This window comes from Bubalus kerabau, chromosome 3, assembly GCF_029407905.1.
Source record: "Bubalus kerabau isolate K-KA32 ecotype Philippines breed swamp buffalo chromosome 3, PCC_UOA_SB_1v2, whole genome shotgun sequence".
Taxonomy (NCBI): domain Eukaryota; kingdom Metazoa; phylum Chordata; class Mammalia; order Artiodactyla; family Bovidae; genus Bubalus; species Bubalus kerabau.
Genome location: NC_073626.1, coordinates 69,352,038 through 69,375,841, shown reverse-complemented (window position 1 = coordinate 69,375,841; position 23,804 = coordinate 69,352,038).

The following is a 23,804-nucleotide window of genomic DNA, read 5'->3' as shown; positions in this document are numbered from 1 at the left end:
TACCTTGGCCATCTGATGCAAAGAGTTGACTCATTGGAAAAGACCCTGATGCTGGGAGGGATTGGGGTCAGGGGGAGAAGAGGACAACAGAGATGGATGGCATCATCGACTCGATACACATGAGTTTGGGTGAACTCCAGGAGTTGGCGATGGACAGGGAGGCCTGGAGTGCTGTGATTCACAGGGTCACAAAGAATCAGACATGACTGAGCAACTGAACTGAACTGAACTGAAAGACTAATACACTAATTCCCAGAATGGGAGTCAGGAAAGAAAACCGCTTTTTGGTTACACTGCACCAGCTTCCATGTATAAGGAAACAGTGTGACAGACTTGGAAATTATGGGATGTCCTTGCTAGTCTACACAGCTAGCAACCACCTTTGCTTGTTTTTGACCTATTTTAAAACTTTATAGAGATAGAAATTAACTCATAGAAATTTGATAGTAATGAAAATAATTCCTACCCATAGAAACACAAATTGTGTTTAGTGGGAATACTTGATTACTGCCCTGTGGAAAATAGCTTCTTTTGACCAGTGTTTTATCCATTTATATATTTAATTCATCTGGAGAAGGGAATGGAAAACCACTTCAGTATTCTTGCCATGAGAACTCCATGAACAGTATAAAAAGGCAAAAAGATAGGACACTGAAAGATGAACTCTCCAGGTGGTAGGTGCCCGATAAGTACTGGACATAAGTGGAGAAATAACTCCTGAAAGAATGAAGAGATGGAGCCAAAGAAAAAACAACACCCAGTTGTGGATGTGACTGGGGATGGAAGTAAAGTCCAATGTTGTAAAGACCAATATTGCATAAGAACCTGGAATGTTAGGTCCATGAATCAAGGCAAATTGGAAGTGGTCAAACGGGAGATGACAAGAGTGAATATCAACATTTTAAGAATCAGCGAACTAAAATGGACTGGAATGGGTGAATTTAACTCAGATGACTATTATATCTTCTACTGTGGGCAAAAATCCCTTAGAAGAAATGCAGTTGCCATCATAGTCAACAGAAGACTCCAAAATTCAGTACTTGGCTACAATCTCAAAAACAACAGAATGATCTCTGTTTGTTTCCAAGGCAAACCATTCAATATTTAAATAATAGACAGCTTCAAGTCTATACCCCAACCAGTAAGGCTGAAGAAGCTGAAGTTGAACGGTTCTATGAAGACCTACAAGACCTTTTAGAACTAACACCCAAAAAAGATGTCCTTTTCATTATAGGGGACCAGATGAAAAAGTAGGAAGTCAAGAGATACCTGGAATGACAAGCAAATTTGGCCTTGGAGTTCTGAATGAAACAAGGCAAAGGCTATAGAGTTGTGCCAAGAGAACAATCTGGTCGTAGCAAACACTCTCCTCCAACAACACAAGAGAAGACTCTACACATGGACATCACCAGATGGTCAACACCAAAATCAGATTGATTATATTCTTTGCAGCCAAAGATGGAGAAGCTCTAACAGTCAGCAAAAACAAGACCAGGAGCTGACTGTGGCTCATATCGTGAACTCCTTATTGCCAGATTCAGACTTAAATTGAAGAACGTAGGGAAAAACCATAGATCTTTCAGGTATGACCTAAACCAAGCCCCTGTGATTATACAGTGGAAGTGAGAAATAGATTGAAGGGATTAGATCTGATAGACAGAGTACCTGAAGAACTATGAATGGAGGTTTGAGACACTGTACAGGAGGCAGGGATCAAGACCATCCCAAGAAAAAGAAATGCAAAAAGGCAAAATGGTTGTCTGAGAAGGCCTTATAAATAACTGTGAAAAGAGAGGCAAAAGGCAAAGGAGAAAAGGAAAGATATAAGCATCTGAATGCAGAGCTCCAAAGAATAGCAAAGAGAGATAAGAAAGACTTCCTCAGTGATCAATGCAAAGAAATAGAGGAAAATAATAGAATGGGAAAGAGTAGAGATCTCTTCAAGAAAATTAGAGATACCAAGGGAAGATTTCATGCAAAGATGGGCTCGATAAAGGACAGAAATGGTATGGACCTAACAGAAGCAGAAGGTATTAAGAAGAGGTGACAAGAATATACAGAAGAACTATACAAAAAGATCTTCATGACCCAGATAATCATGATGGTGTGATCACTCACCTAGAGCTGACATCCTGGAATGCAAAGTCAAGTAGGCCTTAGGAAGCATCACTACAAACAAAGCTAGAGAAGGTGATGGAATTCCAGTTGAGCTATTTCAAATCCTGAAAGATGATGCTGTGAAAGTGCTGCACTGAATATGCCAGCAAATTTGGAAAACTCAGCAGTGGCCACAGGACTTGAAAAGGTCAGTATTCATTCCAATCCCAAAGAAAGGCAATGCCAAAGATTGCTCAAACTACTGCACAATTGCTCTCATCTCACACACTAGCAAAGTAATGCTCAAAATTCTCCAAGCCAGGCTTCAACGGTACATGAACCGTGAACTTCCAGATATTCAAGCTGGATTTAGCAAAGGCAGAGAAACCAGTGATCAACTTGCCAACATCCACTGGATCATCAAAAAAGCAAGAGAGTTCCAGAAAAACATCTGCTTCTGCTTTATGGACTATGCCAAAGCCTTTGACTGTGTGGATCACAACAAACTGGAAAATTCTTTGAGAGATGGGAACACCAGACCAGCTGACCTGCCTCCTGAGAAATCTGTATGCAGGTCAGGCAGCAACAGTTAGAACTGGACATGGAACAACAGACTGGTTCCAAATCGGGAAAGGAGTACACCAAGGCTGTATATTGTCACCCTGCTTATTTAACTTATATACAGAGTACATCGTGAGAAACGCTGGGCTGGATGAAGCACAAGGTGGAATCAAGATTGCTGGGAGAAATATCAATAACCTCAGATATGCAGATGATACCACCCTTATGGCAGAAAGTGAAGAACTAAAGAGCCTCTTAATGAAAGTGAAAGAGGAGAGTGAAAAAGTTGGCTTAAAACTCAACATTCATTTTGAGTTTATTTTTGTGTATGGTGTTAGAAAGTGTTCTAGTTTCATTCTTTTACAAGTGGTTGACCATATTTCTCAGCAACACTTGCTAAAGAGATTGTCTTTAATCCATTGTATATTCTTGCCTCCTTTGTCAAAGATAAGGTGTCCATAGGTGTGTGGATTTATCTCTGGGCTTTCTATTTTGTTCCATTGATCTATATTTCTGTCTTTGTGCCAGTACCATACTGTCTTGACAACTGTGGCTTTGTAGTAGAGCCTGAAGTCAGGTAGGTTGATTCCTCCAGTTCCATTCTTCTTTCTCAAGATTGCTTTGGCTATTTGAGGTTTTTTGTATTTCCATACAAATTGTGAGATTATTTATTCTAGCTCTGTGAAGAATACTGTTGGTAGCTTGATAGGGATTGCATTGAATCTATAAATTGCTTTGGGTAGTATACTCATTTTCACTATATTGATTCTTCCAATCCATGAACATGGTATATTTCTCCATCTATTAGTGTCCTCTTTGATTTCTTTCACCAGTGTTTTATAGTTTTTTATATATAGGTCTTTAGTTTCTTTAGGTAGATATATTCCTAAGTATTTTATTCTTTCCGTTGCAATGGTGAATGGAATTGTTTCCTTAATTTCTCTTTCTGTTTTCTCATTATTAGTGTATAGGAATGCAAGGGATTTCTGGGTGTTGATTTTATATCCTGCAACTTTACTATAGTCATTGATTAGTTCTAGTAATTTTCTGGTGGAGTCTTTAGGGTCTTCTATGTAGAGGATCATGTCATCTGCAAATAGTGAGAGTTTTACTTCTTCTTTTCCAATTTGGATTCCTTTTATTTCTTTTTCTGCTCTGATTGCTGTGGCCAAAATTTCCAAAACTATGTTGAATAGTAATGGTGAAAGTGGGCACCCTTGTCTTGTTCCTGACTTTAGAGGAAATGCTTTCAATTTTTCACCATTGAGGATAATGTTTGCTGTGGGTTTGTCATAAGACCAGAAACTATAAAACTCCTAGAGGAGAACATAGGCAAAACACTCTCTGACATACATCACAGCAGGATCCTCTATGACCCACCTCCCAGAATATTGGAAATAAAAGCAAAAATAAACAAATGGGACCTAATTAACCTTAAAAGCTTCTGCACATCAAAGGAAACTATTAGCAAGGTGAAAAGACAGCCTTCAGAATGGGAGAAGATAATAGCAAATGAAGCAACTGACAAACAACTAATCTCGAGAATATACAAGCAACTCCTACAGCTCAACTCCAGAAAAATAAATGACCCAATCAAAAAATGGGCCAAAGAACTAAATAGACATTTCTCCAAAGAAGACATACAGATGGCTAACAAACACATGAAAAGATGCTCAACATCACTCATTATCAGAGAAATGCAAATCAAAACCACTATGAGGTACCATTTCACACCAGTCAGAATGGCTGCGATCCAAAAGTCTACAAGCAATAAATGCTGGAGAGGGTGTGGAGAAAAGGGAACCCTCTTACACTGTTGGTGGGAATGCAAACTAGTACAGCCACTATGGAGAACAGTGTGGAGATTCCTTAAAAAACTGGAAATAGAACCACCTTATGATCCAGCAATCCCACTGCTGGGCATACACACTGAGGAAACCAGAAGGGAAAGAGACACGTGTACCCCAATGTTCATCGCAGCACTGTTTATAATAGCCAGGACATGGAAGCAACCTAGATGTCCATCAGCAGATGAATGGATAAGAAAGCTTTGGTACATATACGCAATGGAGTATTACTCAGCCATTAAAAAGAATACATTTGAATCAGTTCTAATGAGGTGGATGAAACTGGAGCCTATTATACAGAGTGAAGTAAGCCAGAAAGAAAAACACCAATACAGCATACTAATGCATATATATGGAATTTAGAAAGATGGTAACAACAACCCTGTGTACGAGACAGCAAAAGAGACACTGATGTATAGAACAGTCTTATGGACTCTGTGGGAGAGGGAGAGGGTGGGAAGATTTGGGAGAATGACATTGAAACATGTAAAATATCATGTATGAAACGAGTTGCCAGTCCAGGTTCGATGCACGATACTGGATGCTTGGGGCTAGTGCACTGGGACGACCCAGAGGGATGGAATGGGGAGGGAGGAGGGAGGAGGGTTCAGGGTGGGGAACACATGTATACCTGTGGCGGATTCATTTTGATATTTGGCAAAACTAATACAATTATGTAAAGTTTAAAAATAAAATAAAATTAAAAAAAAAAAACTCAACATTCAGAAAACTAAGATCATGGCATCTGGTCCCATCACTTCATAGCAAATAGATGGAGATGAAGTGGAAACAGTGGCTGACTTTATTTTGGGGGGCTCCAAAATCACTGCAGATGGTGTCTGCAGCCATGAAATTAGGAGACGCTTGTTCCTTGAAAGAAAAGTTATGACTAACCTAGACAGCATATTAAAGGCAGAGACATTACTTTGCCAACAAAGGTCCGTCTAATCAAAGATATGGTTTTTGCAGTAGTCATGTATGGTGTGAGAGTTGGACTGTAAAGAAAGCTGAGCATCAAAAAGTTATACTTTTGAACTGTGACTGTTGCGAGTTCCTTGGACTGCAAGGAGATCCAGCTAGTCCATCCTAAAGGAAATCAGTCCTGAATATTCATTGGAAGGACTGATGCTGAAGCTGAAAGTCCAATACTTTGGCCCTCTGATTCGAAGAACTGACTCATATGACAAGATCTAATGCTGGGAAAGATTCAAGGCGGGAGGAGAAGGGGACGACAGAGGATAAGATGGTTAGATAACATCACCGACTCAATGGACATGAGTCTGAGTAAACTCTGGGAGTAGGTAATGGACAGGGAGACCTGGCGTACTGCAGTCCATGGGGTCTCAAAGAGTTGGACATGACTGAGCGACTGAATGAACTGATGGAACTGATTCATTTCAGCATCCCTGGTCTGACTGTAATTTTTCTTTGAACTACTTGTAAAATCTACTGGTTCCCTCATTAATAGTGAGTTAAATAAAAGCTTTAGCATATGTTCATTTTATATTTGTATGAGTTACAATTTTACCTTAAAAAAAATCTATCCTTTATCCCATATATATATAGAATAATTTAAAATTATTTTGAAAAATGTTACTTAACAGTAGCTAACCAAATTCAGTAATCTCTTCCTTATCCTGTACAACCATGAAATTCCCTTCTGTATATAGTTTCAAAGACTATGAGAATTTCAGCTTTAATATAAGACAATGGTGAGCCCCTCCCATTGCATCTAATTAGGAAAAGTAATATTTGGGAGAGGAAAACAGAAAGTAGAAATGAAATAGAGGTAAATTTAAAATAGGGCTTTTTTCCTCTACAGAGGAATATAAAATTTTAAAAGAATAAGAGGGAGAAAAGTAAGCGTAGACCTTAGGAATGCCTTCTTGTGACATTTGTAAAGAGAAAGGAAGGAAGCCAAATACATGTTCTTTGGCTTGAGTGTTCATAGAAATAACCGAGACTTTAAAACTGAGTATTTGGAAAGAGTAAGAAATACCTGCTTTATGATGGTTAGTATATTAAATACAGATGACTCATGGTTTTTTCCAGTCCAAATATCCAAGTTCTTTTTTGTCCTTTAGCTGAAGCAGTAAGGGAGTAAGACAGGAGATCAAGAGGCCTAACCAAGGTACAAGTCTCTGGAGTATAAGATTAAATAATCTTGGATACAGAAAATCAGAAAAACATTGATAAATTCAGAACTGAACAAAAGACTCTTATTATCCAGATTATCTGCCATAAAGAAGATTTCATGGATATCTAGTTAAAACTGAAAGAGAGGGGGGACATCTTAAAGTTTTCTATAAGAAAAATGAGTAAATGGGAATTATGTAGTATATACTATTATCATTTAAGGTATATAAAATATTGATGCTGTCCTTATGAATAAGTAATGGTGTATCTGAGATGACATTCAAAATATTTAACAACCTTAAAGCATGAGAAAGGCCTATTTGGAAGGATGCAGGACCTCTAGAGAGCAAGGTTCTAGAGGCTTCTTACTGTGCCTGACATTGACCTGGGATTCATGCTGGGTTTTGGGAAGTCCAGTAAGTCTCAGGGGAATAACCAAGACCACTGGGGCAAGGGTCTGGCACTTGGAAGGCTTGGGGCAGTGGCTATTTACAAACTGTGTGGAAGTATTTCACTAAAATACTCATCTCTGTCTCTCTCTGTTTCCTTCCCTCCCTCCCTGCTTTCCTCCCTGCTTTCCTCCCCTCCCACTTTCTAAGTACTTGGCACTACTCACCTCTGCAGAAAAGGGCAAAGGATTTGTAAAAGAAATGGTCACTATATGAGGTTTAAAATGTGCATAGCTGCAAATAATAGACAACTCTACTACAGTGGCTTAAATGGAAGAGTTTTTTCATATCATGATAAAACAGGCTAGCTATGAGCAGTTTAGGGCTTGGACATGGTGATACACAGCGACATTGTCAAGGCCCCAGGCTCCTTCCACTTTTGTCTTCTACCATCTAGCCATCGTCATCACACTTGTTGCCTCATGGTTGTAAGGTGGTTCTTGCACCCCCGTACTTCACTTCTGAGTTTCAGGAAAGAATAAGATGAGAGGATGAAGGAGTGGTATCTGTCTTAAGAGAGCACTGTCTCCGCAGACTTCTGCTTGCCTTTGGCCAGAAGTGTGTCACGTTACCTACTGTGGATACCAGGCAACATCAGGAGGCCAGTGTTTTTAGTGATGCACTTTGTTGCTTTGAGAAAAATGAGAATTTGTTAGTAAGGGTGAGGGGGGACAATAAATATTGTTTGGGCAAAAGGTAGCACTTACCCCACTCATTTAAAGGCTGTATCAAAAACTGGATAGAGGGGATTTCCCTGGCAGTCCAGTGGTTAAGACGCCATGCTTCCACTTCAGGGACATGGGTTCGATCCCTGGCTGGGGGACTAAGAGCCCACATGCCACATAGCACAGCCAAAAGGGAAAAAATAAAAAGGAGAGAGTTGGCTCTGCTGATGAAATCTTAATATTTATGAAAAAGTCTTAAAATAGCAAAGTACAGTTCACTTTGCTAAGAGTTTTTAAATAATGTATTATGCCACTTGGTAAATGTTGTTAAATTTAAATTTCACATCTGCAAAAATGTATATAATCACAACCTCATGTTTAAGTGGAAACCATTGTATTACATATAAGCTGCTTCCAAACATGTATGACTAATCAAATTTCTAAGCCAAATTTTTTCATCCATGCAGAAAAAAAGCACTCCTCATTGATGTTCACATAAAAGCTTTTTGTCAATGTAGGATTAATTTTTGTAGTGTCTGAGGAGAGAGAAAAGACATAGTTTAAAAATTATGAAACTATCTTAGTTGAAGCAATCAAATATAAAGGAATTTTCAACTCAAACCTTTGAATTTCAGAGTTACCTGCCTCTTTGAGGTCATTACATTTTGATTTTCCTGGTTCTGCTTCTTTTCTAGGGTGATCTTCAGTTTCCATTCTGTTTTTGTCTATTTTTGTTTGACTTTATTGTTTTTTCTCCATTTCAGAACAGAGTTTTTACAAGAGCGATAGAGAGCTTTTCTCCAAATTGCCCAACATTACTTATCTCTACTCTAGAGGATGCGATCCTCATCTGTCTCTGCAAAGAGGCTTTTCCTAGTTTCTAGTGCAGCAAATGCAATGCAATAAGTTATACTTCCAGTTTAAAAACATCTATGATGTAAAATCTAAGAGTTCATTGGAGAACAGCCCTTACATAATATGTTTGAGCATGGCTTATTTAGTCTGAATCCCTGTTTAGGAAGAAAACTGTTCTCAGAATAGTTTCCTTTTCATAACTGTTAATACTGTTGAATCCACCTCTAAATACACCAGAGAGAAGAGGGGAATCAAGGAGAGACCAACATATACAGTCAGCCCTCTGAATGCCCAGGCTTCACATCCGAGAATTCAACCAACCATGGACTAAAAATATTTAGGAAAAAAAAATCTGAAAAATTCCAAAAAGCAAAACTTAAATTTGCCCTACGCCAACAACTATTTACATAGTATATACATTGTATTTACAACTATTTACATATAATTTACATTGTATTAGCTATTATAGTAATCTAGAAATGATTAAGTATACAGGAGGATGTGTGTGGGTTATATACAAATACTGCACCATTTTATATAAGGGACTTCAGTATCCTCAGACTTTGGTATCCTTGTGATGACGGAGTCCTGGAACTTATCTCCCACAGATGTCAATGGGATGACTATGTGGTTAAGATGCTGATATTCACATATCACACATATAGCGCTAAAAGGTCTCAATCAACAGCTAAACGATGGGCTTCCCTGGTGGCTCAGTGGTGAAGAGTCTGCCTGCCAATGCAGGAGCCACAAGTTCGATCCCTGATCTGGAAAGATCCCACATGTTGCTGAGCAGCTAAGCCTGTGGACCATAACTACTGAGCCTGTGCTCTAGAGCCTGGGAGCTGCAATTACTGAGCCTGTGCACCACAACGAAAGAAGCCACCACAGTGAGAAGCCCACACACCACAGTTAAGGAGTAGCCCTGGCTCTCTGCAATCTGAGAAAAGCACGCACTGCAACAAAGACCCAAAACATCTGACAATGAATAAAGAATATGTTAAAACAAAAAACTTAATGATTCCCTAAAAAATAAAAGTGGAGGGTAACATTTCCAAGATAGATGTTAGTTCTATATTTATATATGCAATTTATATGCAATTCAAACTGTTGTTCAGTTGCCCAGTTTGTCCAATTCTTTGCAACCCGATGGACTGCAGCACGCCAGGCCTCTCTGTCCCTCACCATCTCCAAAGTTTGCCCAAGTTCATGTCCATTACATCAGTTATGCCATCCAGGCATCTCATCCTCTGACGCCCTCTTCGCCTTCTGCCCTCAATCTTTCCCAGCATCAGGGAAATTCAATTCAAATTAATAATTTAATTAATTAAAGTTAATTTGAATAGCAATATAAATTAACTCAATGTAAATAGACTGAAATACTTATTACATTAGTTTAAATCAATGTATCCTAAAATCTGTGTCACTAAAGACCGATAAGTAATGAAGACCTCCTTTCCTTGTCTCCTTTATGAAGCCTAGACAAATGCCTGCTTGGCATTAAATGGACCCAGTGAGTGACCTAGATCTAATCAGAGGTAGCTTTAAACTTCATTTGGTGTCACTGTAAAATGTTATATCCTGGTAGTGAGAATGTAAGTTGGTTGAACTACTTGGAAGAATATTTGATAATGTAGCAAGAATTTTTTTAGTTTTTTACTTGAAGGATAATTGCTTTACAGAATTTGGTGGTGTTCTGTCATACATCAACCAGAATCAGCCATAGGTACACCCAAGTCCCCTCCCTCCCGGACCTCCCTCCATCTCCCTCCCCACCCCACCATTCAGCCTGTCACAGAGCCCCTATTTGAGTTCCCTTAGTCATACAGCAAATTCCCATTCCCTATCTGTTTTACACATGGTATTGTAAATTTCTGTTACTCTCTCCATACATCTCCCCTTCTTCCTCCTCTCCTCCTACCTTGTCCATAGGTCTGTTCTCTATGTCTGTTTCTCCACTGCTGCCCTGAAAATAAATTCATCAGTGCCGTCTCTTCAGATTCCATACATATGTATCAGTATACGATATTTATATTTCTCTTTCTGACTTACTTCACTCTGCATAATGGGCTCTATTTTCATCCACCTCATTAGAACAGATTCAAGTGTGTTCCTTTTTATGGCTGAGTAGTATTCCATTGTATATATGTACCACAGCTTCTTTATCCACTCTTCTGTCGATAGACATCTAAGTTTCTTCCATGTTCTAGATGGTGTAAATAGTGCTGCATTGAATATTGGGGTACATGTGTCTTTTTCAGTTTTGATTTCTTCAGGGGAGTGGGATTCCAGGGTCAAATGGTGGTTCTATTCCTAGCTTTTTAAGCAGTCTCCACACCATCTTCCATAGTGACTGTATCAGTTTACATTCCCACCAGCAATGCAAGAGTATTTCCCTTTTATCCATACCCTCTCCAGCATAACTCAGATGCCCATTATATCTACTACTGTGGGCAAGAACCCTTAGAAGAAATGCAGTAGCCATTATAGTGAACAGAAGACTCTGAAATGCAGTACTTGGATGCAATCTCAAAAACAACAGAATGGTCTCTGTTCATTTCCAAAGCAAACCATTCAATATCACAGTAATCCAGGTCTATGCCTCAACCACTAATGCTAAAGAAGCTGAAGTTGAATGTTTCTATGAACCCATACAAGACCTTCTAGAACTAATACCCAAAAAAGATGTCCTTTTATTATAGGGGACCGGAATGCAAAAGTAGGAAGTCAAGAGATACCTAGAATAACAGGCAAATTTGGCCTTTGAGTACAGAATGAAGCAGGGCAAAGGCTAATAGACTTTTTCCAAGAGAATGCTCTGGTCATAGCAAAGACCTTCTTCCAACAACACAAGAGAAGACTCTACACATGGACATCACCAGACGGTCAATACAGAAATCAGATTGATTATATTCTTTGCAGCCAAAGATGGAGAAGCTCTATACAGTCAGCAAAAACAAGACCGGGGGCTGACTGTGACTCAGATCATGAGCTCCTTATTGCCAAATTCAGACTTAAATTGAAGAACGTAGGGAAAAAAAACCACTAGACCATTCAGGTATGACCTAAATCAAAACCCTTGTGATTATACAGTGGAAGTGAGAAATAGATTGAAGGGATTAGATCTGATAGAGTGCCTGAAGAACTATGGATGGAGGTTTGTGACACTGTACAGGAGGCAGGGATCAAGACTATCATCAAGAAAAAGAAATGCAAAAAGACAAAATGGTTGTCTGAGGAGGCCTTACAAATAGCTGTGAAAAGAAGAGAAGTGAAAGGCAAAGGAGAAAAGGAAAGATATACCCATTTGAATGCAGAGTTCCAAAGAAGAGCAAGGAGAGATAAGAAAGCTTTCCTCCAGTGATCAATGCAAAGAAATAGAGGAAAATAATAGAATGGGAAAGACTGGAGATCTCTTCAAGAAAATTCGAGATATCAAGGGAACTTTTCATGCAAAGATGGACACAATAAAGGACAGAAATGGTATGGACCTAACACAAGCAGAAGATGTTAAGAAGAGGTGTTAAGAATACACAGAAGAACTATACAAAAAGATCTTCCTGACCCAGATAATCACAATGGTGTGATCACTCACAGAGAGCCAGACATCTTGGAATGCAAAATCAAAGAGGCCTTAGGAAGTATCACTACAAACAAAGCTAGTGGAGGTGATGGAATTCCAGTTGAGCTATTTCAAATCCTAAAAGATGATGCTATGAAAGTGCTACACTCAGTACGCCAGCAAATTTGGAAAATTCAGCAGTGGCCACAGGACTGGAAAGGTCAGCGTTCATTCCAATCCCAAAGAAAGGCCATGCCAAAGAATGCTCAAACTACCGCACAATTGCTCTCATCTCACACGCTAGCAAAGTAATGCTCAAAATTCTCCAAGCCAGGCTTCAACAGTACATGAACTGTGAACTTCCAGATATTCAAGCTGGATTTTGAAAAGGCAGAGAAACCAGTGATCAAATTGCCAACATCCATTGGATCATAGAAAAAGTGAGAGAGTTCCAGAAAAACATCTGCTTCTGCTTTATGGACTATGCCAAAGCCTTTGACTGTGTGGATCACAACAAACTGTGGAAAATTCTTTGAGAGATGGGAACACCAGACCAGCTGACCTGCCTCCTGAGAAATCTGTATGCAGGTCAGGCAGCAACAGTTAGAACTGGACATGGAACAACAGACTGGTTCCAAATCGGGAAAGGAGTACATCAAGGCTATATATTTTCACCCTGCTTATTTAACTTATATGCAGAGTACATCGTGAGAAACGCTGGGCTGGATGAAGCACAAGGTGGAATCAAGATTGCTGGGAGAAATATCAATAACCTCAGATATGCAGATGACACCACCCTTATGGCAGACAGTGAAGAAGAACTAAAGAGCCTCTTGATGAAAGTGAAAGAAGAGAGTGAAAAAGCTGGCTTAAAACTCAACATTCAGAAAACAAAGATCATGGCATCCAGTCCCATCACTTCATGGCAAATAGATGGAGAAGCAATGGAAACAGTGGCAGACTTTATTTTGGGGGGCTCCAAAAATGCTGCAGATGGTGATTGCAGCCATGAAATTAGAAGACACTTGTTCCTTGAAAGAAAAGCTATGATCAACCTAGACAACATATTAAAAAGCAGAGACATTTCTTTGTCAATAAAGGTCTGTCTAATCAAAGCTATGGTTTTTCCATTAGTCATATATGGATGTGAGAGTTGATCTATAAAGAAAGCTGAGCACCAAAGAATTCATGCTTTTGAACTGTGGTGTTGGAGAAGACTCTTGAGAGTCCCTTGGACTGCAAGGAGAAAGAATCAATCCATCCTAAAGGAAATTAGTCCCAAATATTCATTGGAAGGACTGATGATTAAGTAGAAACTCTAATACTTTGGCCACCTGATGCGAAGTACTGACTCATTTGAAAAGACCCTGATGCTGGGAAAGGTTGAAGACAGGAGGAGAAGGGATGACAGAGGATGAGGTGATTGGATGGCATCACAGACTCAATGGACATGAGTTTGAGTAAATTCTGGTAGTTGGTGATAGACGGGGAGGCCTGGCATGCTGCAGTCCATGGGGTCACAAGGCATCAGACATGACTGAGCAACTGAACTGAACTAAACTGAGTCTTCAGCATTTATTGTTTTAGATTTTTTGATGATATGGCCATTCTGACTGCCGTGAGGTGATATCTCATTGTCTTTTTGACTTCTCTAATTGATTTCTCTAATAATGAGCGATGTTGAGCATCTTTTCATGTGCTCATTAGCCATCTGTATGTTTTCTTTGGAGAAATGTCTCTTCAGGTCTGTTTCCCACTTTTTGATTGGGTTGTTTGCTTTTCTGGTATCGAGTTGTATGAGCTGCTTGTGTATTTTGGAAATTAATTCTTTATCAGTTGTTTCCCTTGCTATTTTCTCCCATTCTGAAGGTTGTCTTTTCACCTTGTTTGTAGTTTCTTTTGCTGTGCAAAAGGTTTTAAGTTTAATTAGGTCCCACTTGTTTATTTTTGTTTTTATTTCCATTACCCTAGGAGGTGGGTCATAGAAGATCTTTCTTCGATTTTTGTCATCTAGTGTTCTGCCTATGTTCTCCTCTAAGAGTTTGATAGTTTCTGTTCTTACATTTAGGTCTTGAATTCATTTTGAGTTTATATTCGTATATGGCATAAGGTAGTGATCTAATTTCATTCTTTTTCACATAGCTGTCCAGTTTTCTCAGCACCACTTATTGAAGATCTGTCTTTACCCCATTGTATATTCTTGCCTCCTTTGTCAAAAATAAGGTACCCATAGGTGCATGGGTTTATCTCTGGATTCTCTATCTTGTTCCATTGGTCTATATTTCTGTTTTTGTGCCAGTACCATACTGTCTTGATGCCTGTAGCTTTCTAGTATAGTCTGAAGTCAGGAAGGTTTATACCTCCAGCTCCATTCTTCCTTCTCAAGACTGCTTTGGCTATTTGGGGTCTTTTGGGTTTCCATATGAATTGTGAAATTTTTTGTTCTAGTTCTGTGAAAAAAGCCATTGGTAATTTGATAAGGATTGCATTGAATCTGTAGATTGCATTTGGTAGTATAGTCATTTTCACATTGATTCTTCCTACCCAGGAACATGGAATATCTCTCCATCTGTTTATGTCATCTTTGATTTCTTTCATCAGTGTCTTATAGTTTTCCATATACAGGTCTTTTGTTTCCTTGGGTTTTTCTTTCTTTTTGTTACAATAGTGAATAGTATTGATTCCTTAATTTCTCTTTCTGATTTTTCATTGTTAGTATATAGGAGTGCAAGTGATTTCTGTGTATTGATCTTATATCCTTTGATTTTGCTGAATTTATTGATTAGCTCTAGTAATTTTCTGATAGTTTCTTTTGGGTTTTCTGTGTGTAGTATCATGTCATCTGCAAATAGTGAGAGTTTTACTTCTTCTTTTACAATCTGGAAATCTTAGAAATCCTTTTATTTCTTTTTCTTCTCTAATTGCCATAGCTAGGACTTCCAAAACTATGCTGAACAATAGTGGTGAGAGGGGATACCCTTGTCTTTTTCCTGATCTTAGAAGGAAAGCTTTTAGTTTTTCACCATTGAGAATAATGTTTGCTGTGGACTTTTCATATATGGCCTTTATGATGTTGAAGTAGGTTCCTTCTATGCCCATTTTTTTAAACATTTTTATCATAAATGGATGCTGGATTTCGTCAAAGGTGTTTTCTGCATCTATTGAGAAGATCATATGGTTTTTATCTTTCAATTTGTTGATATGGTGTATCACATTGATTGATTTGTGTATATTGAAGAATCCTTGCATTGTGTATATTGAATAAACATGACTTTATCATGGTGTACGAGTTTTTTAATGTGGTGTTGGATTTTGTTTGCTTGAACTTTGTTGAGGATTTTTGTATCTATGTTCATCAGTGATATTGGCCTGTAATTTTCTTTTTTCGTGTTGTCTTTTCCTGGTTTTGGTATCAGGGTGATTGTGGCTTTATAGAATCAGTTTGGAAGTGTTCCTTCCTCTGAAATTTTTTAGAAGAGTTTCAGAAAAATAGGCATTATTATCTCTTCTCTAAATGTTTGATATAATTCCTCTGTGAAGACATCTGGCCCTGGGCTTTTGTTTGGGAGGAGATTTTTGATCACTGTTTCAATTCCAGTGTTTGTAATTGGGTTGTACATTTCTATTTCTTCCTGGTTCAGTCTTGGGAGGCTGATCTTTTCTAAGTATCTGTTCATTTCCTCCAGGTTGTCCATTTTATTAGCATACAGTTGTTCATAATATTCTCTTCTGATCCTTTGTATTTCTGTGTTGTCTGTTATAATCTCTCATTTTTCATTTCTAATTTTATTGATTTGATTTTTCTCCCTTTTTTTCCTTGATGAGTCTGGCTAATGGTTTGTCAGTTTTGTTTATCTTCTCAAAGAATCAGATTTTAGTTTCATTAATCTTGGCTATTGTTGCCTTCATTTCTTTTTCACTTATTTATGCTCTGATTTTTATGATCTCCTTCTTTCTGCCGACTTTGGAGGGGAGAGGTTTGTTCTTCTTTCTCCAACTGCTATAGATGTACAGTTAGGCTGTCTATTCAATGCTTTTCTTGCTTCTATAGGTATGACTGTATCACTGTAAACCTCCCTCTTAGAACTGCTTTTGCTGAGTGCCATAGGTTTTCATTGTCATTTTTTCCTAGGAATCTTTTGATCTCTTTTCTTATTTCTTCAGTAACCTCTTTGTTATTTAGTAATGTATTGTTTAATCTCCATGAGTTTGTGTTTTTTGCCATTTTTTTCCTTTAGTTGATATCTAGTCTCATAGTGTTCTAGTCAGAGAAGATACTGAATCAAGAATTTTTAAAGGCACAAATTCTACTTTGTGGTCACATCTGATCATCTCCTTTAGATAAAGTGCTGCTGCTGCTGCTAAGTCGCTTCAGTTGTGTCCAACTCTGTGCGACCCCATAGACGGCCTCCCACCAGGCTCCCCTGTCCCTGGGATTCTCCAGGCAAGAACACTGGAGTGGGTTGCCATTTCCTCCTCCAATGCATCAAAGTGGAAAGTGAAAGTGAAGTCACTCAGTCATGCCCGACTCTTAGCGACCCCATGGACTGCAGCCTACCAGGCTCCTCCGTCCATGGGATTTTCCAGGCAAGAGTACTGGAGTGGGGTGCCATTGCCTTCTCCGTTAGATAAAGTAGATTTATATAAAGTGATGTTTGTTATAGCATCTTCATAAAAGAAAAAATGTAAATATCCTAATTATTAAATTGTTAGGACATAACCTAATACATGGTTATAATCAAAGATAGGGTGCAAAATGTAGAGTTTGAGGCAATATATGTATATATGATCTGAATTTTTAAATTATTCATACAATTAGACTCAATATTAAAAAATTACTGAAAGGAAATTCAACCATGTAGTGGTTGTATCTATGTAAAGAGATTGCATCCTTCTATACAAATGTTATACATATATTTGATTATTTTGAGTAAATGCCTAAACATGGAAGTATGAGATATATGGTTATTTTTGAGTTTTTTATGTAGCATTTTCAAACAGCCATCCAGAGATATTATACCAATTTTTGTATTTTCATGGTAAGCAAATCAGTTTTGACATGTGCGCAGTTCATCAGGTCTTCTTTATATTTTTCTTTATTGTCCAAATTATCTGAACTAAACAAGAATATTTTAATAAGAAATACTTACACACATTAGAAAAGTGATTAGGAAGATATAGTGTTAGAAATGAGGATCAAATAGGAGATTAATATGACCTCACCTCCCACAGAAGTGTTTGTTAGAGTTTCTTGGAACCAGCATGAGACCCATAGCATCAACTCCAAATACCTATCTACCTTCCTTGCTTTATGGTAGATTTTTGTACTTAAGTGTATCACCATCCATCTGACATTGAAAGTACCAAAACTGAGACTCCAAATGTAGCTGCCACTAGCTTTGTTTCTACCAATGGTACTATCGTTCTCTCACACTTGAAACCATTTGAACTAGCTTTGCCTTTCTCCTTCTTTGCTTAGATTGCTGCTGCTGCTCAATCGCTCATGTCCAGCTCTTTGCAACCCCATAAACTGTAGCCCACCAGGCTCCTCTGTCCATGGAATTTTCCAGGCAAGAATACTGGAGTGGGTTGCCATTTCCTCCTGCAGGGGATCTTCCCGACCCAGAGATCAAGCCCATATCTCCTGCATCTCCTGCATTGCAGGTGGATTCTTTACCAATGAGCCACCTGTGAAGCCCCAATCATTCAAGGAACAGAGAAGCAATCTATGCAGAAAGAACAAGATGTTCAAAGAACCTGAGGTAAAAGGAACCTGGGGCATTTAGAATACTGGGGGGCAAAACCATTTGGATAAAGGACAAAGAGAAGCGGTCTGCCCTGAGGCTTGGCAAGGTAGGGTAACCAGATCAAGCTGCCCCTTGTAAGTTATATACTAGATTGTAACCCTTGAACAGCCTAAAATTAGTCTCTGCCTCTAGGTTATATTGCTTCTTCAATTGCTATTGCCCACTACAACTAGATACTTCTTTCTAAAAGATCTGCTGGAACACATCAGTATTCCTGACACAAAGAAAAATAGAAAGAAAGAAAAATGTATTACTTAGCATCTCACCACTGCCTCAGACTCAGTAGACTCCTGGGGGCTTTGATTTGGGTTGAATTGTGTCCCCCTCAAAATTTGTATGTTGAAGTCTCTACTTCTAGGATCTCAAAATGTGACTTTATTTGAAAACAGGGAGAATAGGGTAATCGCAAATGAAATAGTGAAGGTAAGGTCATTCTGGAGTAGGAAGGACAGCTAATCCATATAACTTGTATCCTTATAAAAAGGAGAAATTTGCACACAGATGTGTTAACAGAAGGAGAGTACTATGTACAGATTGGAGTTAATGCTCCCACTGGCCAAGAAATAGCAGAAGCTAGAAGATAGCCCTGGAACAGATGCTTTGCTTGTCCCTTCAGAGGGAGCATGGCTATGCCAACACCTTGGTCTCAGACTTCTGGACTCCATGTGAGGCAATACATTTCTTTTGTTTAGGCCACTCAGTTCGTGATACTTCCTTAGAGCAATCCTAGCAACTCATACAAGTTATTCATTTTAATTTTCATTTGCAATGAACTGTTGTTCCCAGACACCCAAGAGCACTATCTCCTTTCTTGTTTTCCTATTTCCTCACTACAATGCTTTTCACTGCTCTCTGCTTATCTACATCAGTTCTTCCTTTTAAAACCCACCCTTTTAAAAGCCCCTTCTCTTTTGAAGCCTTATATAATTATTTTGTATTAATATATAAATATTTTTATAAATATAATAAAATTATAAATATGGTATATTAAATATTAATATAATATAGTAAATTCTAGCTATTATTTTAATTTTTTATATTCATAAAGATATTTATACATATAAATGTATTAATATATGGGCAAAGGTCCATCTAGTCAAAGCTATGGTTTTTCCAGTAGTCATGTATGAATGTGAGAGTTGGACCATAAAGAAAGCTGAGTGCCGAAAAATTGATGCTTTTGAACTGTGGTGTTGGAGAAGACTCTTCAGAGTCCCTTGGACTTCAAGGAGATCAAACCAGTCAATCCTGAAGGAAATTAGTCCTGAATATTCATTAGAAGGACTGATGCTGAAGCTCCAATACTCTGGCCACCTGCTGCAAAGAACTGACTCATTGGAAAAGACTCTTATGCTGGGAAAGATTGAAGGCAGCAGAAGAAGGGGATGACAGAGGATGAGATGGTTGGATGGCATCACTGACTTGACGGACATGAGTTTGAGCAAGCTCCAGGAGTTGGTGATGGATAGGGAGGCCTGGCATGCTGCAGTCCATGGGGTCGCCAAGAGTCGGATATGACTGAGTGACTGAACTGAAAAAGTGAAATTGAAAGTCGCTTAGTCATGTTTGACTTTTTGAGACCCCATGGACTATACAGTCCATGAAATTCTCCAGGCCAGAATACTGGTGTGGGTAGCCTCTCCCTTCTCCAGAGGATCTACCCAACCCCAGAGATCAAACCCAGGTCTCCTGCATTGCAGGTGGATTCTTTACCAGCTGAGCCACCAGCGAAGCCCAAGAATACTGGAGTGGGTAACCTATCCCTTCTCCACCAGATCTTCCTGACCCAGGAATGAACTGGGGTCTCCTGCATTCAGACTGAACTGAACTGAACCAATAATTATTTTTAATGTCATAATCATGCAGTTTTTGCAAACTACCTTAAATAAGTTGGGGGAGGGGCATGATTAGAGTAAAATAAATAGATATAAAGATAGTGCAGTGCCTAACTGCGATACTATTGATTATGTATTATATGATACCTTGTATTGCCATCTTGTTATGGATCTGTCTTCTCTTTCCAATGAAATTTTGCACTTCATGATCTTTCTCTACTTAGAATCCCGTCAAAGTAGTTCAACAAATCCTAGCTGACTGCCTGAAATAGGAGCCCATGATTGGTCTCCTGTAAAACCCAATCTAGTTGATTTCTAGGTAGTAGCAAAGCGTGATGCTAGCTTGCCTCTGGGTCAGGCACCCAAATTCTCACTCTCAGTGTCCATCTTGAGCATTCCTCTCCTTTCTGACCGTCACAGCCTCCCTTTCCAAAGGACCTCAGGGCTTTGGAGAACTAAAAATAGACCTCCATCAAAAAGGATTAGAAAATTTAGCACTGAGACTTACATATATTAAAGTGTATTCAATTTAGAAATTCATAATTTAAGAAAGGATACAACAAATAATGGTATCCTATTATAGGTCTAATTCTACTATTAAATATGAATGAAGAAAATGAAGCCAATAACATAAAATTGCTTTTTGAACAGGATTGGACATTTCTACGATGATTTAGACATGGATGTTAGCTTGGCGGTTGCTGTTTTTTCAAGTGATATGAAATTCAAAATCTTTTGTCCCCAACTAAACTAATATTTGTTTGTCAAAACATATAAGAAACAGAAAATAGTTAATATTTCATGGTTATATTGGCTTTTGGTGTTGCTGTTCATGTCGACTCTTTTCAACCCCATATACTGCAGCATGCTAGGGCCCCCTTTTCCTTCACTCTCTCCTGGAGTTTGTTCAGATTCATATCCATTGAGTCAGTGATGCTATCTTATCATCTCGTCCTATTCATTCCCTTCTCCTTTTGCCTTCAATCCACTACTAGTTTACTTTAAGGAATCATACTGAACCACCTAGAGACACATGCTAGTGTGTAAGTAGAATGTGGTTAACCCAGTAATTAAAAAAACATTATTTCCCCTTCAGTTAAGAGGAAAAGTCAAATGATGCTGATGGTAATAGTTAAATAGAACACACAATATCTATAACAAATGATTGTTCTCATTTGCTTTAATTTGATGGTAAGGAACCTGAATTATATTTAGAACAAATGCACTAATCTGACTCTAATTCCAAAAAAGGCATAAACCATAACAATTTTAATAACAATTGGATGGATTGTGCCCACAATATATTATCACAGAAGCCACCTCTACATAACATGAATTCACTTTAAATATTAACTTTAGAAAGATAAGCTTTTATATGGAATCTAAAAATACCAAACTCATAGAAACGGATATCAGACCAGTGGTTGCTGAAGGTAGGGTTAGGGAAATTAGGTGAAGATAATCAGAAAATATAAGCTTCCACCACAACAATATAAAGCAATTATCCTCCAATTAAAAAAAAAAATATATATATATATATATATATACTTCTAGTTATAAGATAAATAAGTTCTTGGGATATAATGTACAATATGATGACTATAGTTAATAAATATTGTACTGTGCAAGTTGCTAAGAGAGTAGATCTTAAAAGTTCTTATCATAAGTTAGAAAATGTAATTATGTGAGGTGATTGTTGTTCACTAAACTTATTGTGGTAATCATTTTGCAATGTAGGCATATTTTTCAAATCATTTTGTTATAAACCTGAAACTAATTTAATGTTCTAAGTCAATTATCGGAGAAGGCAATGGCACCCCACTCCAGTACTCTTGCCTGGAAAATCCCATGGACGGAGGATCCTGGTGGGCTGCAGTCCATGGGGTTGCGAAGAGTCAGACACGACTGAGTGACTTCACTTTCACTTTTCACTTTCCTGCATTGAAGGAAATGGCAACCCACTCCGATGTTCTTGCCTGGAGAATCCCAGGGATGGGGGAGCCTGGTGGGCTGCCGTCTATGGGGTCGCACAGAGTCGGACACGACTGAAGCAACCTAGCAGCAGCAGCAGCAGCAAGTCAATTATATCTCCATAAAACTGGGAAAATGAGTTTAAAAATTATTTTAAGGGCTTCCTGCTTTATTATTTGTTGGGCTTCCCTGGTGGCTCAGAGGTTAAAGTGTCTGCCTGCAATGCAGGAGACCTGGGTTCGATCCCTGGATGGGGAAGATCCCCTGGAGAAGGCAATGGCAACCTACTCCAGTATTCTTGCCTGGAGAATCCCATTACAATATGCTGCAATTTTGTTCTGTGTAAAATATATCTAAAATACAGAGAATATGTTTTTGATTGGCAGCGTGTGAGATGGCCCCCCAATGATCTCTACCTCCTGGTATATTCAAATTGTGCATCATGTCCCTTTGAGTATGGGCTAGACTTAGTGACTCACTTCTAACAAATACAATATGGCAGAAGCAATGTAATGTTATACCCCTTTGGATATGAAGCTATAAAAAGAATGTGGCCTCTCTCTTAGGTATTCTTGCTCACTCTCTCATTCTATTTGGAATTTTGTTTTCTCTTGACTCAGCTTAGTGAAGGCCACTGTTATAAGTGAGAGTCCTATGAGGAGATGATCAGTTTTGGAGGTGGATCTTCTGAGGCTGACCAAGGGAGAGATGCAGAAGCTCTGAGGTGGATACCCCTTCAGATGAGACTACTGCCCTGGCTGACAGCTGGGCTGCAACCTCAGGGGTAACCTTGAGCCATTTATAGAAAGCCACTCCAAGACTCCTAAGCCACAGAATCTGTGTGAAGGAATAAATGTTTGTTGTTTCCACCCCCTGAGTTTTGGGGTTACTTGTTACATGGCAATAAGTAACTAATACAGCATAACATTGTGGGCTATATAGTAATCTGTTTTCTTTCTGTCCTGAAATTTGTCCAGTCATATTTTGGATATTTAGCATGGGGCTGCTCATTAGTATAATTTGGTCTTCTGTGGAGAATCACATCATTAAATGGCTTAATTTTTCAGTGGATATTTTCATAATCAATCTTGGTAGATTACAATGCCCTGTCATGTTCTATGTGATGTGGGTAAATTTTTTTCAAAGAAACTCCTTATAATGCAAACAAACAAAACTCCAGTACTTTAGAATTTATAGTACACTTACTGCTACATTTAGATACATCTATCTTAAAATGTTAAGAACTTCTACACATTTGGAAGATATTATATCATTTGTTTACTATTTCATTCATTCAGTTTCTCATTAATTTGGTCAGAAAGCATCTATTGCTGCTGCTGCTGCGGCTAGGTCGCCTCAGTCGTGCCCGACTCTGTGCGACCCCATAGATGGCAGCCCACCAGGCTCCCCTGTCCCTGGGATTCTCCAGGCAAGAACACTGGAGTGGGTTGCCATTTCCTTCTCCAAAACATGAAAGTGAAAAGTGAAAGTGAAGTCGTTCAGTCGTGTCCAACTCTTAGCGACCCCATGGACCCCATGTAGCCTATCAGGCTCCTCTGTAAACCCCCACTAAAACCAGGCGTGATCTAGGCAATGGGAATAGCAAGTAGAACACTGCTAATTTCGTGCTTCAGAAATGCGAGGTCTAATAAGATAGACAAACCAGTAACAATGATAATAGAGGGTGATAACTGACAGAAATAGCAGCTGGTTCTGGGAGCTGTTAGCACACAGGAGGGGCATTAGGAGGATGAGAGAAAGCTCCTTTTAGGAAGTCATGACTGATTTTATTTTAGCATAAATAGGATTTTGTCAATTAAAGGAAAGCTTGACGAAATCTTAGATGTTAAGTTAAAGTACAAGGCAGAAACAGAATTTACAACTTTAGAGGCATCAAGTTATTTATTATGGCTCTGAGGAAAAGGGTGTGTGGTGATGGTGAGACAAAAGAAGCTCGAGTTGTTGACAGGGGCAGATCTAAAATTAATTTGTGAATCGATTTAAGAATTGAGATATACT